This window comes from Chenopodium album, chromosome 3, assembly GCF_948465745.1.
Source record: "Chenopodium album chromosome 3, dcCheAlbu1.1, whole genome shotgun sequence".
NCBI classification, from domain to species: domain Eukaryota; kingdom Viridiplantae; phylum Streptophyta; class Magnoliopsida; order Caryophyllales; family Amaranthaceae; genus Chenopodium; species Chenopodium album.
In genome coordinates this window covers 54249309-54256181 of record NC_137836.1, presented here as the reverse complement: position 1 = coordinate 54256181, position 6873 = coordinate 54249309, and the positions used below count along the sequence as shown (strand labels likewise).

Here is a 6873-nt window from a genome sequence, read left to right as displayed (position 1 = left end):
TGATTGTGGTTAAAGCTTTTAATAAGCTTGGGGGTTTTAGCTTGTTTGTTTTTGGTGACCACTTTGTTTTGGTGTTGAGATTTGGTCTATCTTGCTTCACAACTTAGGTATACCACCAAATTCTAAAATTTTAAGCCTACCCTCAACCTTTTGTCCTTACGTTACAACCTTTGGAAAAGCCCTTTTGACCTAGTGGTTGAGTCATATACTGAGGGAGGACATTATGAATTAAAGCGTAAGGAGAGGGAATGCCAAGTCAAGATGTCAAGAAAACCTCAAATCTATTGTTTTTTCGGTTTCTTCGAGGAACTATATAGATGCTTACTAAAAGAAGATTTGAATCCAATGGGAAAATGTGCTAAAATTGTTTTTAAATGAAAGTGAATTGCGTTTTTGTAGTTCTCTATATTTATCATGTCCTATGTTTCAATCAACCCTCGATATCTTAGAACGTGCTTACCATTGTTGTTTTAGAAAGTTTGATATCCTCTCGTGTTTTGATCATGTGCAAAAGTCCATTGTATAAGCACCTCTTTTCTTTTCAAAGTTTTAACTTTCTTTTTTCTCCTCTTATGCTTTGCCTCCTTTTATTTATGAGTTATAGGTTAAGCTCTTAGGAAACCTTTACAAGACCTCACTCGTCCTCATAGGCGACTATGGGGTTTAAAGGGCTTGTTGTAGAAAAAAACAACCGTGATTCCTACGTAAGTGAGTCTTAGTGTATATTATTTTTCTCTATTTTTCCATTTCGTTTCTAATTAAGCCCTTCTTTTTCCTTTTAAGATTTTGTTTTACTCGTGACGAGAAAATGTGTAGCTTGGTGGAATTTGATGAGAGTCATTTATGGCACTCATAGGGTAGTCTTTTAAGATGTTTTAACCCTATTTTCATAGCTTTCTTTTATTATTTTGGGTCTTTTCTCCTTTAGTTTCTCTAATTCCTTCTTTCTTCGTGTTTTTCTTTCCTTTTGTGGATTTATTCGTGTTTTCCTTTTATTGGGCTCTATTTCTCTTCTATTTATTTCCTTTGTTTTCTTTTATAGGTACTTAAGGAGTTGGCCTTGTAGAAGGATCAAGAGGAGCTAAAAGGACGAAGCAAAGAAGAAGCAATCTCCTTAGAGAGGGCATGAAGAGGGCACAAAGCTTTTGCAAAAAGCCGCGGGCGCGGATAAAAGTGCACAAAATGAAGATTTTTTGCAATAGCTCCCCGCGCCCTGGCCGCGGCCTAGCCGCGGGCGCAAATGGATTTGAGAAACCGCTTTTGATCGGCGAGACTGCGGACCCCTGATTACACTTGGGAGTAAGGCATTTGCCGCGCCCTTAGCCGCGGGCACGGTTGTCTTAACCGCGGGCGTGGGCTACAATGCCCGCGGGCTTGAGTGTTGCCCAGATTGGCCACGGAGTTTGTTATGGGTTCCGTACCCATTTTTCCGTGATAGCAGTACTTCTTGGAGAGGGCGCGACCGATCAGTTTTTCTTCTTTGTCTATATATACACTTGTATTTCTTTTTAAAAGACAACTCTTAGATAATTTCATTTGCTTAGTTTTTAGAAAGAGAAACTAGAGAGAAGTTAGAGAGAAAGTAGAGACAGAAGTTATTGGATTTTGATTTGTATTGCAACATTGCTTCAATCATGTTTAGATTTCTTCTTCATATCAATGAAACATGGTGAGATATCTTTCCTTTTAATTTACTTTTATTGAAATTTCCTTTAATAATTGAATATTTGATTTGAATTTTAGTCTAGGTTTGAGAAATTGTTAAATGATTGAATTCCTTCTTGATTAAACTTGAAATGAATATGTTTGTGATTGAATTTTTTTTGTGTTTCAATTTCACCGTGATTAGTTAGTAGATTAGTTGCTAGAGAGGAGGGGAATCATGCTTGATTGATGAGTTTTACTAGTTGATTATCATTGATTGATTGAATTATTGCAATTAAATTTGTTGACATAGTTGTGCATATGATTAATTAGACTAGGAATGATTAACCAATAAGATTAATCTTGATTGCATTGCAAATTTCAATGAAATGAACCCTTGATTTGAGAATTGCTTTAATTGATTAAATTTTATTGTTATTTTCTTTGTTAGCCATTCATAGTGAACCCTAGCTTGGCTTATAGGAAATAGCTTTTGGATTCCTTTGATTACAACTATTGTTTGTCTTTTGTAATGTTTGAATCAATTGAGTGATCTATCATTTAGCATAATCATTGAGCTTGCATGTGGAACCTATATCCCTAGTGTTTTGCATATTAAATTTCTCGATTTTTCTTGTTTCTTGATACCTTAGTTACTAACCATAACCATCTACATTCTTTGTTAGCTAGACATAAGCCATAGCTTGCACCTTCGTCGAGTGTTTACAAATTTAGTTTGACATAGGGAGGATTAGTAAACGACCTATTCTCGGCCCCTTTCTTGTCAAGGATTTCAACATCAAATTGTTGGAGAGATAGGACCCATGGAAGAAGACGAGGTTTGGACTCTTTCTTTGCCAAAAGGTACCTAATAGCTGCATGATCGTTGAAGACAATAGTTTTGGAACTAATAAGGTATTCCAAAACTTCTCAAAAGCATGTACCACGGCAAGAAACTCCTTCTCTGTCATGGTGTAGTTCCGTTGAGCTTCATTCAAAGTCTTATACATGTAGTAAATGACATGAAATTCTTCTTAATTCTTTGTCCCAACACCCCTCCAATTGCGACATCACTAGCATCGCACATAAGTTCAAACGGCAAATTCCATCTTGGCCCTTTAATGATTGGAGTAGAGATCAAAGCCTCCTTTAATTTGTTGAAAGCTTGAAGACACTTTTCATCAAAAATAAAGATGACATCCTTTTGAAGATGAGCATTAGGGGTCTAGCAATTTGTGAGAAATCCTTGATAAATCTCCTATAAAACATGGCATTCCCCAAAAAGTATCTTACTCCTCTCACATTAATTAGAGGAGGCAATTTTTCAATCACTTCAACTTTAGCCTTGTCGACCTCAGTCCCCTTGTTTAATATCTTGTGACCAAGGACGATTCCCTCTTCAACCATGAAGTGGCATTTTTCCCAATTTAGGACCAAGTTGACCTTCTCACATCTTGCTAATCATTTGCCCAAATTAGACAAACAATCTTCAAATGAAAGGCCCCCTACCAAGAAATCATCCATGAACACTTCCATTTCGGCCTCAAGCTTGTCTCCAAAGATACTCATCATGCACGTTTAAAAGGTTACCGGTGCATTGCAAAGTCCAAACGGCATCCTCCTATATGCAAAAGTACCATTTGGACAATGAAATGTTGTCTTCTCTTGATAATCTGGGTTTATGTGGATTTTAAAGAATCCCGAATAACCATCAAGATAGCAATAATACTTCTGTTTGGTTAGTCTTTCAAGCATTTGGTAGATAAAAGGGACAGGAAAATGATCCTTGTTAGTGGATGCATTTAGGCGTCTATAGTCTATGCACATCCTTCAACCAGTCACCGTTCTAGTTGAAATGAGATCACCATTCTCATTTTCAACTACGGTCATTCTTCCATTTTTAGGGACCACATGAATGGGGGAAACCCATCTAGAACTCGAAATGGGGAAGATGATTCCGGCATCAAGGAGTTTGGTAATTTGTGTCTTCACCACCTCCCCCATTTGAGGATTAAGTTTCCTTTGCCTCTCAATGGAAGGATTAGCTTTGAGTAATACCTTTGAGTTTGGTTTGGTGGGTAGAGGATGTTCCTCTAAGGGTGGGACTGTCAAATTTCCTCTTGGCACCCTAAAGCACCTTGGTTGTTTCTTAAAACACCGCATAACAGTTGAGTTTGGCACCCGTTCAAAGAAGAATTCACAATTACCGGAAAAGTTTAATTAGGACCCAAAACACATACCTTAGGTGTTGTGGTAGAGGTTTCAACTCTAATATTGGAACACCCTTACCTTCTCTTTAGGTATCTATTTACAACGCATCATCATTTGTGATTCCCATGCATACTTGCTCAATGCTTTCTTCCATACTTCCTTCAAGCATTCCTTCACACAATGCCATCTCCTTGCTTTGCTCACCTGTCTTTTATTTATTCAAAAGGACATTCTCAAGGGCATTATTTGTAGTGAGCAAGTGCTCATGCATAGAAGTCAATAGAATCAATAATATCAATCATCATACAATTATTAAGACTAGAGCTTCGATATTTCAAGCTCTCATTCAAATCAAATTCTATCACCTCATCTCCTACTTTAGTGAAATTTTAGCACTTTTAGCATCTATTAAAGCACCCAAAGTAGTATGAAAAGGTCTTCGTAGAATTATTAGAATGTTCACATCTTCATCCATCTTTAACACAACAAAATCCACCAGGATTACAAACTTTCCCACCCTTAGAGGAACATCCTCTACATTACCTTTTGGAAATTTGATAGAACGACCGACCAGTTTTAAGGTAATGTTGGTGGATAGAAGTTCCCCTATCTCAAGTCTTTGATATAACAAATATGGCATAAGGCTAACACTAGCCCCAAGATCACATAAAGAATTATCAATTTGCATATTATATATAGCACAAAGGAAAGAAAAGTTACTAGGGTCTTTCAATTTCAGTAGGATTTTATTCATGATAATTGCACTACGATTCTCGGTGAGATTCACCGTTTCCACCAATTCACACTTTCTCCTTCCACTCAAAATATCTTTTAAAAACCTAGTGTAGTTAGGCATTTGATTGATAGCATTGTTTCAAGGAATTGAAAGGTAAATTTGTTTCAATGTTTCAAGAAAATTTCCAAATTGCATATCTAATTTGTTTCTAACAAATTTGTGAGGATATGATAACTTTTGCAATTGTTTTGTTCCTCTCTCTTTTTCTCTTTTCTCCTTACTCTCTTTTTAAAAATCTTTCTCTTTTTCACATTCTTTTTCTTTCTCACATTCTTTCTCTTTTTCATTCTCATGATTTTCCTCTCTTTCTTGTTCAAAATCACTCTCAAGGGGATCCTTACTCATTTTAACTCTCTCATTGCTTCTCTTAGGAACACTCTCTTCCAACACTTTACCACTCCTAGTTGATATAGCGTTTACGGGACGCTTGGGATTTAGTCCTTGGGGTGGAAGTTTAAAAGTACTAGTCCCTTCCTTCAAAGCATTGGCCAATTGAGAAATTTATGTTTCAAGCATTTTATTATGGGTCATGACTTCACTAAATATCTTATCACTAGAGTCCATGAAAGTATTGAACATTTTTGTTTGACTTTCCATCATTTCCTATAAGTTAGACCTACTTGGATGTGCTTGTGCATAGTAGTTATCTTAGGGAGCTCTATTACATCTCACATTTAAATTGGAAGCATTTTGATTAGAAGAACCTCTATTATTATTGTTGTTCCAATTATACCTATTATATAGTTCCCCCCTTGGTGATATTGGCCTTGATTCCCATAGTTCCCTTGGGTATTATGGTTATGGTTACCATAACAACCTTGTTGGTTGTAGTTACCATGGGGATTTTGGTCCTTTTGGTTCCTATTTTCCCATTGGTTTTTGTTATGGTAATCATTATCATTTCCCCTTTGGTTATAGGATTTCCCCCTTGTTCTCTTCGATTAGGTTGTAAGTATCTTTGATTGTCATTCCTAGAAATATTGTCATAACACAAGGCATTAACTTGTTCATTTTCATTATCATTACCATCTTAATATTAGGGTTGAGGTTGGGATTCATAATTGCAAGAAGAGGTATTATGGTCGTACGACCCACAATTTTAACAAAACAAACACCCGTGTGGCATGTTATTAGAAGTAGAAGGAGAAGTGTTAATATTCATACCTCTTCCCTTAGATTGGGAGGGATGCCCTTGTTGTGAAGTAGAGGTCTCTAATTTCTCCTTAATAAATGTCATCTCCTTGCCAAGTTTGGCAATTTGGGATGTTAAATTATTGATGGCGTTGAGGTGATCGACGAAGTAAACCGCATTTCCTCCTTTGCTTAGAGACTCCCTCTCTCCTTCTTGCCAATCCATGTGGTGCCTCACCACATCCTCAATTATCTCTATGACTTGCTCCTCCGTTTTGTTCATGATCGGGCCACCCGCTCCCGTATCTAAGCTAGTCTTTCCTTGTGGGCTCAAGCCCCCATGGAAAATTGAAAGCACTTGCTATGTCGGAATGCCATGATGGGGACAATGTCTTTGATATTATTTATATCTTTCCCATGCCTCACAAATTGCTTCACTAGCCCATTGACGAAAACCTTGGATCAAAGCCCTTGCCTTGGTCGTCTTCTTTTTAAAGTAAAATCTCCCTAAGAAAATCTGGTGACCTCGTCCCAAGTTCTCAAGGAGTTCGGCCTTACCACTTGCTCAAGACATTCAAGAGCGTTTCCTATCAAGGAGAAAGGAAATAGCTTTAGTCTCAAAAATTCTTGAGTTTTCCCATTTACCTTTATCGTATAGCAATATTTTTCAAATTCATTCAAATGTGCAAGAGGGCTCTCATGTTTTTCTTCACTAAATTGCTTCCTTTCGATCAAATTAATCATTACAGGCCAAATTTCGAAATCATTAGCTTGAGTAAAAGGCGGAGCAATGCCACTTGAAGCTTTATAAGCTCCCATAGTTCCTAATTCCTTCAAAGGTCTTTGAACTAGTGGTTCCGCGTCATCCATTTGCTCTTCTCTTTCTGACGCGGGTGCATTGAACTTAGTGGAAGAAGTGGAAGACATGCCACGGGTCATGACACGAAGTAGGGCCAAGCTCCTTGGAGGTCACCTTTCGGGGCTAACCATCATCACACTTGAAGAAAAGAAGCTTATGAATATATGATGCAGCTACTTCATTCAGCCATATCTCGTTTGTTACAAGAAATTTTTAGGTGATTCAAGTTGGA

At 37.3% G+C, this 6873-nt stretch overlaps 1 non-coding gene across 1 annotated transcript; it reads left to right on the top strand.

Moving 5' to 3' along the window:
* The first annotated feature begins 6153 nt into the window (after positions 1-6153).
* LOC145626067 (small nucleolar RNA R71) lies at positions 6154-6259 on the top strand. The gene has a single exon (XR_014110937.1). It is a non-coding gene; the product is annotated as a small nucleolar RNA R71 (small nucleolar RNA).
* Positions 6260-6873: the final 614 nt, after the last annotated feature.